The following is a 17,858-nucleotide window of genomic DNA, read 5'->3' on the forward strand; positions in this document are numbered from 1 at the left end:
CAACTTAGTAGCCTTTCTGGTACTATATGTGGATGATATCCTAGTCATTGGGAATGATGTAGGATATCTGACTGACATTAAGAGTTGGCTAGCTACCCAGTTCCAAATGGAAGATTTGGGTGAGGCACAGTATGTTCTCGGGATCTAGATCATTTAGGATCGCAAGAACAAATGGTTGGCCCTATCTCAGGCATCGTACATTGATCAAATGTTGATCAGGTACAGGATGCAGGATTCCAAGAGGGGTTTGTTACCTTTCAGGCATAGAATCGTTCTGTCTAAGGATCAATGTCCTAATACATCTCAAAAGGTCGAGGAGATGGGACAAATTCCCTATGCTTCTGCTGTAGAAAGCTTAATGTATGCAATGTCGTGTACAAGACCTGACATTTAGGTGAGATGCAAGTCTCTAGTATCAACGGCGTTATATATAGAGTCTAGTCATCTCGTGGTCCAGGTCTTATACAAACTCTTTGTATAGGACACCCCCGCTCCACGTCTCCACATGAATAGTCAGGATCTACCATCTGTAGTAGTTTACAACACTTGCAAACCTCTACAAAGCGGGTGGTATTCGTAGTGTCACCAGGATCATGTATCCCACCTTAATCCTTATACTACAGACCGATTTAGGTTATCACTTAAGGCATTATCCACTTGTATATCACATATACATGCTTAAGTTCACATAAGATAACCAAGGAGCTTTGTTTATTGGATATGAGTAAATGCCAAAATCAAATAACATTTATTTTATTCATTGAACAATATGCATATTTACAAAACAACGAGACTCCGAGAGAATTAGGACACCAATCCCAACAATCTTTCACTTGTCCTAATGACTTGGGAGACTAATGTACAATACATTATAAAACTGTACAATATACAATAAACTAGGGTATACCCCAGTATCATTTCCCACTTGCCCTAGACAAGATGTCGCATGTCCGCAGACCCAGACTCTCCAGGTGACCCTCGAACACTTTAGCCGTGAGGGCCTTGATGTATGCAATGTTGTGTCGATTTCCTTCTGCTGTAGGAAACTTAATGTATGCAATGTTGTGTACAAGACCCGGCCTTTGCTATGCAGTAGGGATTGTCAGTCGGTATCAGTCCAATCCGGGATTTGATCACTGGACGGTGGTCAAGACGATCCTCAAGTATCTTCGGAGAACGAGGGACTACATGCTTGTGTATGGAGATAAGAATCTGATCCGTACATGATACACGGACTCTAACTTTTAGACCAATCGAGATTCTCGGAAATCAACATCGGGGTCAATGTTTACTCTGAATGGAGGGGTTGTAGTTTGACGAAGCATCAAGCAAGGATGTATCGCGGACTCCACTATGGAAGCCGAATACGTAGCGGCTTATGAAGCAACTAAAGAGGCTGTTTGGCTTAGAAAGTTCCTTACAGATTTGGAAGTGTTTCCAAATATGGATTTTCCGATCACATTGTATTGTGATAACAGCGAGACTGTGGCAAATTCGAAGGAGCCTCGGAGTCATCGTCGAGGTAAGCACATAGAACGGAAATATCACCTGATTAGGGAGATTGTGCATCACGGTGATGTGATAGTCGAGCAGATCGCATCTGAGCACAACGTTGCTGATCCTTTTACAAAGGCCCTCACAGCTAAAGTGTTCGAGGGTCACCTGGAGAGTTTGAGTTTGCGGGACATACAACATCTTGTCTAGGGCAAGTGGGAGATGATACTGGGGTATGCCCTAGTTTATTGTATATTGTACAGTTTTATATTGTATTGTACATTAGTCTCCTGAATCATTAGGACAAGTGGGAGATGGTTGGGATTGGTGTCCTAATTCTCCCGGAGTCTCGTTGTTTTGTAAAGATGTACATTGTTCAATGAATAAAAGAAGTATTATTTAATTCTGACATTTACTCATATCCAATAAACAAAACTCTGTGGTTATCTTATGTGAACTTAAGTATGTATATGTGATATACAAGTAGATCATGCCTTAAGTGATAACTTAAATCGGTCTGTAGTATAAGGATTAAGGTGGGATACTTGATCCTAGTGACACTGCAGATACGGCTCGCTTTGTAGATGTTTGTAAGTGTTGTAAACTACTACAAATGGTAGATCCTGACCATTCATGTGGAGACGTGGAGCGGGGGTGTCCTATACAAAGAGTTTGTATAAGACCTGGACCACGAGATACTAGTACTCTGTATAATACGCCGTTGATATAGAGAACTTGCATTCACTCTAAATGACCATAGGTGACACGACCTCAATCTCTGAGTGTTTTATGAACTCCTGCTTTGAGGGTGGTCCTTTGATTAGTATGGATGAGAGTGGTCATATTGTCAACTCAACATGCTACTTTTGGGACTTGTCTGGATCTGGGAGTTGGGAACTAATCCACAATATGGAATTCACTCATTTTTTTTAGCAGAGGATAAGTAAGAGAGATTGCACACTTTAAGGGCTGATTCCGGGGCTTGAACATAGTGGCCAAGCTTCTCTTTGGAAGAAAGACTCAGTCATAGTAAAGGACATGATTTATATTCATTAGAGGATCAGTGGTACTTAAGGAGACAGATGTAAATATAGGGGCATAACGGTTATTGGGCCCAGCTGTACTTACGAGCGATCTGTGAAGGGTTGTCGCACTATTCATTGGTTAAGATGGACACATAATATATCTATAGTGAGGAGGTCTGCTGTCAGTCTTTAGTGGAGTGCTGGTAGTTAATAGATGGTGGATCCGTGACTAAAGAGTTAGTCAGTTATTCACGTACCGTTGGACTTTCGGATCTACAAGTCCATGAGTCTCTTGGTAGCTTGGATTCAGTTGAAGGATCATATTTTGGTGTTGATTTGATAATGTTCAAATTAACAAGAGGTATTTTGATTATATATGATAATAATGGTAATGATATAAATACATCTAATTGAGGATTGATGTGAAATGAGATTTACATTAAGTACCATGGAATAGAAAAGGAACTATGTTTTTATATGTTTCATGAGATGAAATATTTAAACTATAAGGTTATAAAATATAGTATGATAATGTGATTATCATTTATATTTATATATAATATTAATTATTAGATAAGTAATACTTTTCCTTTTAAATAACCAAATGTAGTGGGTGGTTATTGATCATGGTAACGTGGAGTTTAAAAGGAAATTGGTTTCCTATTTTTGAAAAAAAAAAAAGGAGGTCTACAAAAGTTTGTGAAAAAGTATTTTGAGTTTTCTATCCGACGAAAAAGACCTCATGGAAGTCGTCAAGTAAATACAGATTTATTAACGACTGTCAATACAGATTTATTAAACGACGGTTTGGACTACGTTAAACAATCGTGCGAGGTGCTAATTAACGATCATGCAGTGTTAACTAAACGATTCACATAACTTGCTCTAGAAGCGATACGCTGGCCCAAGGTAACGATTCGTGTAGAATCGATCGAGCTAAACGATCGCATAACTTTATCTAAACAATTGGGCATCGACCTATACGATAGGTCCCTGACTTATTCCACTTACCCAGTCATGTACACGATTGTTCTTTCCTCCATTCGTCTGTATCACACCAAGTCTGAACATAGCCCACCCTCTAGATTCTCACATTGAGAATACCAAGGTTGCCTTGTTGGTGGTGTCAGACTCAACTCGACACCGTCGAGGTTTTTCGGAGGCCGTTCATGGTGTTGCGAAGGCCGTACGTTGTTGCGGAGGAGTTCGTGACCGAGGAGATCGTTGAGGACGAGCGCGAAGTGTTCGTACTACATAACAACGTTGTCGTCTAAACAATCGTTTAGACTTGCGTGTTTGTATTTGGTGCACTAAAAGATCGAGTGCCTCATGCTTCATCTCATTGTAAATGGTACTCAATCATTGCTAAACGATCGTGGATACCCAGCTAGTTTGCTAAACGATCAGAGAGGCTTCGCCCAAGCGGTTCAAGACCCGGTTCGCCTGTAAACTGCTTTCTCGATGGAGAAATGTAATAGATAGAATTTTATTTTCAGTTTTTTAGGCTTACCATCCCGGTCCATTAGTCTTTGTGAATTTACATAGGACGTATGTTTGATTATATGTCATATGGTATGTCATATAGTTGAAATCCCACCTTAGGTTATACATTGGTCATGCATCATCTTTATACTGTAAGTGTTATGATTTAGAGTTTACATGATTTAAATTACATGAGAGCATGCTCATGCATCATATAATATAAGAGTTATATTTATGCATGCATTAAGCATAGACATGCATCATCTTTATATTATACGTGTTATAGTATAAGGGTGTATGGAAGCATGTTGCTTTGTTCATTACCAAGTATATAAAAGTTATATATAGTAATGAATGGACATTGCATGAAGCATGACACATAGGTTAAATTTATAAGTGTTATAAATACCTAGTTGTGCATGGCAATGTGTATGGGTTTTGGTTGTTTTTTTTTATAAGAGTTATAAGGAAATTAGAACTAAAATCTATAAGAAAGACATGCATGCGAACTTAGGCTCGAATCATGGTTTTAAAAGTGTTTTAAAACTTGGTTGAGACAGACCTTAGATCACGGTTCTAATGAGATTAACAACCTAAGGTTTAATCTTTTAATCAGTTTAATAGGATTAAATTGATTAATAAAAGATTAAAAGTGTAGCAAATCTATCTATAAAGGACCTTTGTCTAAGGCGGGTTCTGTCTAGGATGAGATATTTAAACTGACGGAAATGGAACACCCCTATCTGAAAAGGTGAATTAGATAGATTTAATGCATGCATGAAAATTTGAGGACATTTCGTTAAAGAGTTTAATGTGACTACTTGAACTTGTTTAATTTTCAAAGACAATAGTTGTTTTTTGAGCAAATTAAACTGATTTAGATAAAATCAGTAGCCAGATGGTCTAAGTTAATGAACCCCTAGGTAGAACATTCAGTGGAAGGTATTTGGGGTATATGATACTTCATTTAAACCTCTTCGCGTTTATCCCTTTATGTTCACATCGTGAGATCTATCCTCGGCTTCGTGGCACCCTGAGAGTGTCCTTCTGAAGGTGGTGTTTGGGTAGGTCAATATCAAGGTGGATAGAGAGAATGTTCATAGTAAGTGGGAGCGATACGTGCGACAGCATATCCTACGGTCTCTCTCATTAGGTTGGATAACGTTTCTGTGCATTGCCTCGAGGCACCATGGGAGTGTCCCCCTATAGGATGACAGTTTTGCACGATTCTTTATCTGATCTCCTGTATAGGATAAGGTCGCTTTAGTCTCTTGTCCTAATATACTTTTTCCCTACGGTGGGCGCATTAAGGCAGGACTCTAGGGCCGAAAGCGAAGGGTTACACTTACACGGAATTGTTAAGGATTAATAGTTTTGGACCGAATGAATAGTGACTGTTAGGATCAGTTACAAGAGTTGTTCCTGCCTAATGGTTGAGAGTGTCTCATCCTAGTGAAGGGGTATCTGATCACCCCACCGATGACGTTTGTCCTGCCTCACTAAAGCATTATCGCGAAATAGAAGTCTTTTCACTTAGGGTACTTGGAAACTATTTTGCTAAAACTAAAATTGGTGTTAAAATGTGGTATTGCATAGAATTATTAAGTTTGATCGTTTTTTAGAAACGTAAATATGGCTACTGCCACATTAGCTCTACTTAGCGCTGACAAACTGACTGACGAAAAACTAGTTGGAAACACATGATCACAACCGTTGTAATCATCGATGACTTAAGATTCGTCTTTATGGAGGAGTGTCCTCCTATTCCACCTCAAAATGCCACTCGAAATGATCGGGAGGTCTATAAGCATTGGACACGGGCGAAGGATAAGGCCCCGAGCCTATGTCCTGGCCAATCTTAACGATGTTTTAGCCAAGAAGCATAAGCCTATGGTCTCAACGCGTGAGATCATGGAGTCCTTGCGAGGAATGTTTGGACAACCGTTTGGACAACTCAAGCATGAGGCTCTCAAATGCATCTTCAACTCCAAAATGGAGGAAGGTACCTCTGTTCGTGAACATGTGCTTAATATGATGGTCCACTTCAATGTGACAGAGATGGATGGGTCTCGGATCGATTAGGGCAGCTAGGTTAGCATAATCTTGCATTTGTTGCCGGATAGCTTCCTGCACTTTTTCAGCAATGCGATTCTAAACAAAGTGGACTATACCCTTGAAAGAAATCAATCACGAGGATTTCCATGAGTAGCAAAAAAGTTCATTCCAAATTACAATAATGTATGAACATTACAAATTACAGTCGAAACCAGAAATATACGGTTATGCAATCAATACATAAATTACAGCATGAAAAAACAAATGAATAAGGAGAAATGCTACAAACATTTGTCGACTCGTCTCCATGCTCTTTGCTCATGAACGCTTGAACACAGCAATCTCGAATGCTTGAACAACACGATCGCTACACAACACGAACACTGCGCACTCGAACTTAGCGATTTCCTCGATCACGAACACTTCAACAGCACGAATAGCCTCCACATAACCTCGATGGCGTTGAGTTGAATATGACACCACCAAGAAGGCTATCTTAGTATTCTCAATGTGAGAATCAAGAGGGTGGGCTCTATGTGGACTTCGTTTAAAGTAGAAGAAAGAGGAATTGACAATCGTGCAAACGTTTGAGCAGGTGGGAGAAGACTGAACCTATCGTATAGGTCAATGCCCAATCATTTAGTAAAAGCTAAGTGATCGTCTAGCAAAAGATAAGCGATCGTCTAACAAAAGCTAAACAATCGTCTAGCAAAAGCGAAGCGATCGTTTACCTCATTGCTTAGTTCCATGTTTGTCACCTACAAAACACTACACGATCGTTTAGCTCGTTTAAGCTGTCGCTTAGTAAATTGTATTTACTTGATAACTTCTTTTTCGAGAGAAAATTCACAAATTCAACATTACTAAAAATAGGAAAACAATTTTCCTTTTATCTCACTGTTACCATGAACCACTAGTAACCTCCCACTCAATTGGTTATTAGAGAAAAAGACATTGCCCATCTAACTCTCCATATCTCTTCTATCTCTGTATTGTATTACATCGTGGGTTAAGAGATTAATACATTTTGTGATCAATGCATTTCTCTATTTCCTTCGATTCCATCTTCATTTTCTTATCACCCTTTACTTTCACTGCAAAGACTAAGTAAGATTGCTAGAGTATAGCATACTCAATCATGCGGCGTAGACATATAAAGTAAGTAGCAAACCACCAAGAGGTGTGCGTTGCACGAGTGTTGTAAGAAAATCTTATTTGCTTAGTATGATGCTGTAGCAATGCTTGTCTATGAGCTGATCAGCGGTAGCTAACTGCCCGAGAGGGTAAGTGGTGGAACGCATTAAGCAAAATAAGTAGTGTTCCTAGAGATAGGAATAATATTATGTCAACCCTATTTATATGATTACCTTGTCTTATGAGCGCATCATTCATCATTTAGGCATGCTTGAAAAAGTAGTCTAAAAAACCAAATTTAGGCTTGAGGGAGTCAGATTGGATAGCATAGGCAAGAATAGAGGCTTAGAGATAAGCTTTGTTTGTTATTACACAGTGTATGCACCCTATAAATAGGATATGAAAGTATGCAGTCACATCGCATGCATCCAGAAGTAGGATACAGTGGTATGCGGTCATCTTGTTTATGTGTGGGAGCACATGAGCAAGAATAGAGACTTAGACATAAGGCCTCTTGACTCTATCACATATACATCGCATACGTCTTTGTTAAGTGTGTGTAGCATAATCGCATCACTTGCGTTGACTGGGGTTACTTTTGCGATCAAGCTTAGTGATGTGGTGAAGTCATCCCCGCCACTTTATCTATTTTCCCATGCACTTTATTACGCGTTAATAATTGCCGTGTCTCTATCTCTCATAGTCATACTTCCAATGCTTAATCTGTTAGTTAGGAATAGGAATAACGCATAGCACATAACCTTCAATATTCTTTTATTCTTCGCCACAAACACATTACCTCATAACATTTGGCTACAAGTCCCTGAATTCGACCTCGAATCACTCGAAAAACTTGCGATCTCGTTATACTTGGCGAAAGAGCAAGAAAACTTGTGGTAGGAACGCATGGTCATCGATAACCAACTTCCCTTTGACGTATTATGTGATGTATGTTCCTAAAATATGTGCTGATAGCCATGCGTTGGAATGAAAATGCGCCAACAATGTATGCGATGACCATGCGTCCTGCCACAAGTTTTCTTGCATTCACGCCAAGTATAACATGAATGCAATTTTCTCGGGTAATTCGAGGTCGAACATAGGACAGTAACTATATGTTTACGGTGATTGTGCATGCGGCAGTATAAATAAAAGAATGAAGGGGATATTGCTACGTTAATCCTACTCCTACTCCTATCTATCAGACAACACAATGAGAATATGTATGAAAGGTAGAGATGCGACAAACCTTGACAAGAAATAAATGAATGGGAAAATAGATAAAATGCAGAGATGTTTTCATTGCAACCCTTAAGAGTGACTGTAAGGGAGCCTTAGTCAGCGTCAGACTATGCGATCATGTTACAACCATACACGGCAAGTCATTTTCTAATGGAAATGTGGTGCTCCTAATCCTAGGACGCATGTGTTGAACGCAAAGTGTCCATGGAGCTTATTCTTAAGTCTCTACTCTTGTCCTATGCGATGACGCAAAATGCATGAAAGCAAGGTAACCACATTCAATCGTATCCTATCTCTAGGATGCATGCGATGCGTTAATAACAAATAGTGCTCATTCCTAAGCGCCTATCTATGGTATTATGTGTTCTAATCTGGCTCTCCCAAGCCTAGATTCTGACCTGACCTTCCCAAGCCTAGATCCTATCCTTAGACTATCCTCCCGAGTATTTCTAATGGACGAATGAAGCATACATAATACAAGACAATCGCATAGACTTCACTGACCTACGGTTGTTACTATCCCTAGTGAACAATGCATACATTACTTAATGCGACCAACCACTTACCCTCTTGGGCAGTTGATTGTTGCTGACTTCATTCATAGACAAGCAATGCGTTAGCCTATAGACAGGAATTGCAGCAGCTTCACATTAAACAAATAAGGTTATTCACATACTCGCACAACGCATACCTCTCGGTAGTTTGCTACATGCTTCATATCCCTAATCCATACGACTAAGTATGCAATACCCAAGCAATCCCACTAAGTGTTGTAATGAAAGTAAAGATGCTAAGCAAGAAAATGGAGATGAAGTCAAAGGAAAAGAGAAATGCATTGAAAACATATTGTATTAATTTATTAATTCAAAATGTCATATAATACAATATAGAAAAAGAAAGGAAAAGAAATGATCGGCTGGAAGCAAAACTTTGCTTCCAGCGGATGTGCGTCAAGGCTGCCGATGGCGCCATGGATGGGCGGTAGAGCTGACTCTCTCAAGATCTAACTCCGGTCGAAGGCTCCAGTCGTCACTCGGAATGGATGAAGGAGGTGAAGAACTCTCTGCCATCTTCTCACACATTTGTCTAAATCGCGGAGAAAACCCCAGTTAAGGGATAATCTCCGGATCCAAGGATCCTCCCCGTATGACTTGAAATTTTGCTCATCGACTTCTATTTATAGAGTTTGGATTGTCGTCAGCATTAATTGGACTGCTCTGAGTCTGACGTTCGGCATGTCAGTCTTTTTTGAATCTCTGCCACAACGGCACGGTAGGTGAAATGTCAGCATTAACTTTGGATTTTCTCGAGGTAGATGCGTTGATACGTTCATTCCGCCTACTTTGCATTGATTCCATTAGAATGCGTTGTCGTGTAGCCGCAATCATTCAATGGCCGCATTCACTTAAACATCGCAACTCTACATGATGACCGCAATCGCTTGACGAGCGCAACTCCCATGCGATGGACGCATACGGCTGATTATCGCAACATTCATGCATTGATTGATGCGTTTGCCTTACGATGAAGTGTTTCTTCGTATGTGGTAGTCTAATAAAGGTCTGGTTTCCGCCTTTGCGTTCATTTCCTGCATTGGCTACAAAAATAGAACATTGAACACATAATTAACGCAAAATAATGGGTTAGCTGAGATTTGATATACTGATCGATGCAAACTCTTTTTCACGTGAATTCCTAGCATGATCGACGCATATTCTGCCTAACAACCTTCATAATTCTAAGTAAAATGCCTAAGATGACATGCATATCTGCATGTCATCAGAGGCTAAATGCAAACTCAAATAAGATAAATAGTGTATGTTTAACTCCAACCATCTGGGCATCTGCTTTTGAGAGATTAAATGTGATCACAGCAAGAAGCTAGAAGCGATCTCCTATAGCGTTCTCAAGCAAAGGACGCAAGGCAAAAAATGATGAAAAAATTCACAGTGTTTTCCCCTCGAGAATGAAAAAGAAGTTTGTTTTCGTACGTACGGAGGGCTTGTTAAAAGTAAAATGACACGATGTCGTTATCACTTGATCGAAAGAGAATGACTCAGATGATGAAGAGGATGCAACAAGTTGTTGCCATCTTACAATAGAGGAAGCATCAGATTCTGACGTGCTTGAAGAGGACACGGAAAGAGCTCTTTTATCACTGGAGGATGGTGGTCAGTCAACAGTTGATGAGCTGAAGAAAGTCAACTTGGGAACGATAGAAGAGCCTCGTCCAACCTTCATAAATGCACAACTTGCTGGTGATGAGGAAAAGAAATATGTGAGCTTAATCACGACATATAAAGACATCTTTGCTTGGTCGTATAAAGAAATGCCCGAGCTTGACCCAAAAGTTGTGGTCCATCACCTGGCAATTAAATCAGGGTATCGACCAATTAAACAAGCTCAACGATGCTTTTCGGCCAAACCCGATTCCTCAAATTGAAGAGGAGGCTAACAAGCTAATAGAGGCTAGTTTGTACGTGAAGTCAAGTACCCAACATGGATAGCCAACATTATGCCCGTGAGAAAAAAGAATGGCCAACTACGTGTATGAGTGGATTTTCGTGACCTAAATAATGTGTACCCAAAAGATGACTTTCCCTTGCCCATCATAGAAATTATGGTGGATGCCACTACCGGGCATGAAGCCCTATCTTTCATAGATGGGTCATCGGGATATAACCAAATTCAAATGGCTCTAGAAGACTAGCAGAAAACAGTGTTTCGAACTCCAAATGGTATATACTATTATAAGGTGATGCCTTTCGGATTAAAAAATGCAGGTGCCACATACCAACGTGCTATGCATAAAATATTTGATGATATGCTACATAAACACTGAAGGAACTCTTATCAAAGAGACCAATGAGTGGAAGCGAGATCGTTCCAAACCCCATTGTGATAAAACATACACATTTACAATCAAACAATAATAGTTATGCATAAACTCTAAACTACAGCATGCTTCAAAGGGAAAATACTAAGGATCAAGAGAACTTACCTATGAAGAACTTTTATTCTTGTTCCCTCGATCTAGCAGCACGATCGTTCACCAGCACGAAAATCACGCCTTAGAAATCTCCTCGAACATGAACAAATAACACTTGACCCTCGAACTGAAAGCAGATATCACCAGAAGGCTACCTTGGTATTCTCGGTGTGAGAATCTAGGAGTTATGGGCTTTGTATGGTTTTGGTAGAGGCTAGGAGGAATCGATAGATCGTATAGACGATCGAGTAAGTAGGAGATGACTAAAGTCTATCGTATAGACTGAGTACTCGATCGTTTAACTAGAGTCTATCGTATATTAAACTTGTTAAACGATCATTTATGCTCTCAAGCTATCATATAGCTATTTATTTTGTGCGTCCGATTATCAATCGCTTAATGATCGTATTGTGAAAAAATGAAAACGATTTTCATTTTATCCATCAGTTACCATAACTGATCACAACTTCCCACTAAGTTGGTTATTGGGAGAAAAAACTGAAACCAATTATCCCATAATTGATTTAATTACAAATAAATAATATATTCATAACCTATAGTTTTAATATCATGTCTCATGTAATATATAAATCATATTTTGTTTTCTCCTTTATAGCATTTAATAATAATTCCTCCAATTAATGTATCTAATATATTAAATAAATTATATCTCATATAATTGATGCAATTTAATTATATCATATATAATCAAATTTCCTCTTGTTAATTTGAACACTTCAAACTAACCCAAAAACTGATTCTCAACATGAATCCATTGAGCTACCAAAGGGACCTTGTGGACCTGTAGCTTGAAACTCCAACGATACGTGAATAATTAACTAAACTCTTTAATCATGATATCCACCATCCGTTAATTGTCGAACATTCCACTAAAGCCCGGTAGCTGCATTCTTCGTGCTTCACATATATTTTTGTATCCATTGGATACAACCAATTAACAGTATGATGATTTTTCACAAATCGCTCGTAAGTACAGTCGCGCCAATTTATCGTTTTGCCCCTGTAATTACATCTAACTCTTTAAGTACCGTTGATTCGTCCAATGAACAATATATCATAGTCCTACTATGAGTAAATCCTTTTTGGGCCAAGAGAATGTGTGGCGCCACATTGTTCAAGTCCCGGAATCAAGGAGCAATTTATCTACTTATCCCTGAATCAGAGAATGAGTGAATTTTGTCTTGTGTAGCTGAGTTCCCAACTCCCCAATCAGACGAATCCCAAAGTGGTAGGTTTGAGTCGGCAATCTGGCCACTCGCACCCGTACAAATTAAAGGATCGCTTTCATAAGCAGGAGTTCCCAACTCACTCAGGATTAAGGTCATGTTACCTATGGTCATCCTAGTGAAATGAAAGTCTCTGTCATTAACGACGTTATATAACGAGACTAAATATTTTGTGATCCGATCTTATACAAACCTTTTTGTATAGAGCATCCCCGCTTGCATGTCTAATATATGACTGGTCAGGATCAGACCATTTGTAGCACTTTACAACACTTGTAACATCTACGAAGCAGACCACACTCGTAGCGTCAACATGATAAGATTTCCCTCCTCTATCCATATACTACAGACCATTTAGGTTATTACTTAAACCACGATCCACTTGTATGTAATCACATACATGCTTAAGTTACAATGATAACCAGGGATTTTAGTTTATTGGTTTTGTGTTTAATACAACTAAAATATCTCATATTTCAAAGACTGTAGTGAATAAACTATCTCATATTATTATATCACAAAATGTTTGTTCATACAGGTGTTTACAAACTACAGGACCTTACGAGATTTAAGGCATCAACCCCAACAATATCCCACTTGTCCTAAATCTAGTAGGGTGTACAAGAAAATTACAAGTACAAAACAATAAACTAGGACACAAAGGCCCAGTACAACAATATTCCCACTTGCCCTAGTCCAACCGCGGATGGTCCCGTATAACCATGCTCTGAAGATGACCCTCAAACACTGTAGCCGTGAGATCCTTCGTAAACGGATCAACAACATTGTGCTTCGAAGCTATCTTCGTGACAATCACGTCCCCTCGATGCACAATCTCTCTGATGAGATGGTATTTCTGCTCGATATGCTTATCGCGCTTGTGACTCCTAGGCTCTCTGGAATTCACCACAACACTACTATTAGCATAATAAAGGGTGATGGGTCTAGATATGTCTAGAACAACTTCTAGATCAGTCAAGAACTTCCTGAGCCAAACAGCCTCCTTAGCAGCTTCACAAGCCACTACATACTCGGCCTCCATAGTGGAGTCAGCGATGCACCCCTGCTTAGTGCTTTGCCACACCACAGCTCCTCCGTTGAGAGTGAACACTGATCCAGAAGTGAATTTCTGAGAATCCTTATTAGTCTGAAAATCATAGTCCGTGTATCTAGTAGGGATTAAATCCTTAGATCCATACACAAGCATGTAAACCCTCGTTCTCTGAAGATACTTGAGGATGTTCTTGACGACACTCCAGTGACCCTGTCCTGGATTAGACTGATATCTACTGACTATTCCCATAGCGTAGCAGATGTCAGGTCTAGTACATAACATCGCGTACATCAAACTGCCAACGATAGATGCATAAGGTACCCATCTCATTTCCTCAACCTCTTGAGGTGTCTTAGGACATTGTTCCTTAGATAATGTAACTCCATGACGAAAAGGTAAAAGGCCCCTATTGAAGTTCTACATCAAGTACTTGATCAATATGTTGTCAGTGTACGATGTTTGAGACAGTGCTTGCACTTTGTTCTTTCGATCCCTAAATATCTAAATCCTAAGAACAAACTGAGTCTCTCCCAAATATTTTATTTGGAATTGGGTCGCTAGCCAGTTTTTAACTGAAGTCACTGTGCTAGCTATTATTTTGATAGTACTTGACTTGCCCTTAGTTGGTTCGTATGTTCGAAATATTAAATACAATGTAAGTGTAGAGCTTTATTAATAATCAAGATATAAATTCAGTATAAGTGGAGAGCTTGATTAATATCCGGTATATAAATACAATGTAATTGGAGAGCTTGATTAATAATCAAATTAATCATATTATAATCTAACAAATTCAATTTCAAAACTGAAAAATGACTATCATTCTTTAATTTTTCCTCTACTTTGGAATTTAAATTTATTTTTAATATTAAAATTAGATTTTGACAACTACTTCACGAATTGATTTAAAATAAACACCTCTTCATCATTTTTCTCCCATAATTGATTCAAATTAGCTATTTGTTTTGATTTGATTTAACCACTTTTAGAAAATATTCATAATTAATCCATATTTAATTCGTTTATCACCATTTGGATTTTAATTTATAATACATCTTTAGATTTTATATTATTTTATTCATTTTTTATTATTATAAATTTGGATTGTTTTTTTTTGTATTTTAATTAGGATTTTACAAAAAAATTTATACATATTATCATATAATAAACTGTATATTTCATTTAAATTTGATCATTCTCTGTATTTTTTTAATTACCTTTTATACATTATTATCTTATTATATTATTACATCATTAATTTGTCTTTTCGACAAACAAATAAGTATACACTTTTGCAATCTTGCTGTTTTTGTTATGTCTCTACAGTGAGTTAGGTTTCTTTCATAGGTTTTGTGGTTGATGAGGTTATAAATATAGGGTAGTTGTTGAAGCTTATGAAAATGGAATTATGAATACAGTGTAATTGTAAATAAACAAACTCCTTTCCTAATTTTTCTCCCTAAATTATATTTTATTATCAAATTAGATTTTATCTAACTACTCATCGAATTTTTTTAATCAAAATAAAGAAAAACCTACGATTTTTTCTCTCAAATTTATATTTGAATTTATTTTTTTATTATCAAATTTGATTTTATCCAACTAACTCTTGATTTATTTATATGTTTGTTACAAATTCAATTGTATCTAAATATTTTTTTATTATTATTTTATACATATTGTTATCAAATTAATTTGATCTTTTTTTCTTTTTTATTCTCGATGTTTTCAATTTTTCATATACAAACATATAAAAATGGTTTGTTGAATCTAAAAAGAAACACATAAATGAGAATTAAATTTTAAATGTTTGAAACATGTGAGTGTATATATATATATATTTCAGTCTATTATTAATATTAACATTAGTAATATTATTATTGTTACTATCTCTATTCTTATTTTATTCTTATTATTATTTATTAAAAGAAGATAACAGAAAACCTTAAATTTCATCTTCTTCACTTAGCCGCCTCAAAATCTCACTCCTTTGGAATCTCATGTCTTCGATCGTTGGTTTAACAACTCTTTCTTGAATTTCATCATCTTGGCTAGCTTTTAACGACCACCCTTACCAGGTTGCAGACCTTTTTTCGCTTGCACACATGTTTTCTGCTTTTGTTTCTACTTTGAACATCATTTTCAACAATGGTGTTATAAGATTGATAGTGTTTAAAGTTGGCTTTCAAGATCCAATGAGCAAAATGGTCACATAGAATGAAGATAATGTGACTTCTTACAACTGGTTTGGTGTCAAACGCAATCATACTTCCAATGGTCACATTGTCATGAAGTTGCAATATCTTCACATATTCACTTGCCAACAACAACTTTACTGGTAAAATCAACTTTGCTCTTTCTCACCTTGGAGGAAGTCTATTGTTGTATACATCCATAAGTTTCTAATGACCCCATCGACTTTTCGTCATCTTCCTTCACATACATGCATTATATAGGTAGTGGAAGCATTAAGGATCATATTGGGTTATTTTTAATTTACTTATGGAATGTTTAGATACTGTGTATTTGTGGTTATAGAATGTCTAGGTAGAGTGTATTTGTGGTATTCGTATTGTTTTTGAAGCAGTGTATCTTTGCATTTTCGTTTGTACTTAAATTTTTTGTTTTGGGATAGTTTTGTCATTTACTAATTAGTATTTTTTATTATATAAATTCGTTTTGCTATTTTTATAATTTTGAATATTTTTTGCCATTTTTTCAAATGAAACTTTAAAATTTGTTGTTTCTCTTGTCAACCCTCCAAAACTCTCGATTCAAGCCCACGGTGGAAAATTTGGGCCAAAGAAGAGTAATTGGACCCAAACTAAAGTTAGGCTCAGACCTAGAAAGTAGTTGAGCCCAAGCCCAAAAGCCCAAAAGCCCAAAAGCAAAAGGGCCCCAAGCCCACTTAAAGCCCATGGAAATCTTCTACAAACAGAGGCCTTCCTCTTTCATTTAAAGGAAAAAAGAAAAGGAAATAGGAGTTCTGAAGATTGGAAGCTCTGAAGATTGGAGTTCTGCAGAATTGAAGTCTGAAGCTTCCTAGTTCTCAAGCTCTAAAGTCCCAAGCTCCAAAGTTCTCAAGCTCGAAAGACCAAAGCTCTTAAGCTCTCAGGCTTCAACTAAAGCTCCCAAGCCCTAAAGATCTGAAAACCGAAGACTTTGAATAATAAGACCCAAAGCTCCCGAAAACTTCAGAACTAAAGTTGTAAGAAGATTTGGAATATCTAAACTTAATGTAACATTTGAGAGAAAGAATCAAATGAATATATATATTAGAGATTGTACTTTTACATACCACAAAACAATGCAAATACAAAGTTCGAATTCGGCGAATTAAATTTTTTTGGAAAACTTGTCGAATAGCCACATCATCCACCACAATATTTTTTCATTTAAACTTATTTTGGTCATAACTTTTTTCATTTAAGCTCTGATTTGTGCGATTCAAATTGCATTGGATTCGTTGTTTCCAGCTTTACGCAATGGACACTTCAAAACATTAAAATTGTTAATGAATAAGAGCATGTTTGTTGTCATCAAAATATTAATTAACTAATTAATTAAAATTAATTAATCTGTGATTAAGGGTCAAAAAGCCAACATTGATTTGGTCTCTGTTTCAAAATTTCATAGTTTAGTTCCTAAATTTTGATTTAGTTTCAATTTAGTACCTAGGTTTCAAAATGTTACAATTTTACAATTGAACTTTAAGTTTTGTTTCAATTTGATCCTTGCGATTCAAAATTTACATACTTAAAAAGATGCAAACTACTGTAAGAAAATGTGAAGAAATGTGCTTAATTTTCAAAAACCAAAAACTAAAAATGAAATGGTATGCCTAGATACTTTATTCTACGGATAAAGGATTTAATTGATAGAAGAAGCACCGTAAAGATCAATTAGTCAGGATTTTGGCCGACACAACAAAAACTGCTTATTTATATCATGATATAAGATCAAAATGAAGGAATCCACTTATGTAATAGGGTGGATCCCCTAAGATATTGAGCAGCGGTGTAGCATCAGATCCAAAGACAGTAAGTCTTTTCTTTCTTATGAAGGAAAGTCTTTTTCAAGGATTCTATATAAATTTCTAGATGAAACCAAGATAGTTATCTTTCAGAAAATTGTAA

This window comes from Benincasa hispida, chromosome 2 (genome assembly GCF_009727055.1).
Source record: "Benincasa hispida cultivar B227 chromosome 2, ASM972705v1, whole genome shotgun sequence".
In the NCBI taxonomy this organism is placed as follows: Eukaryota; Viridiplantae; Streptophyta; class Magnoliopsida; order Cucurbitales; family Cucurbitaceae; genus Benincasa; species Benincasa hispida.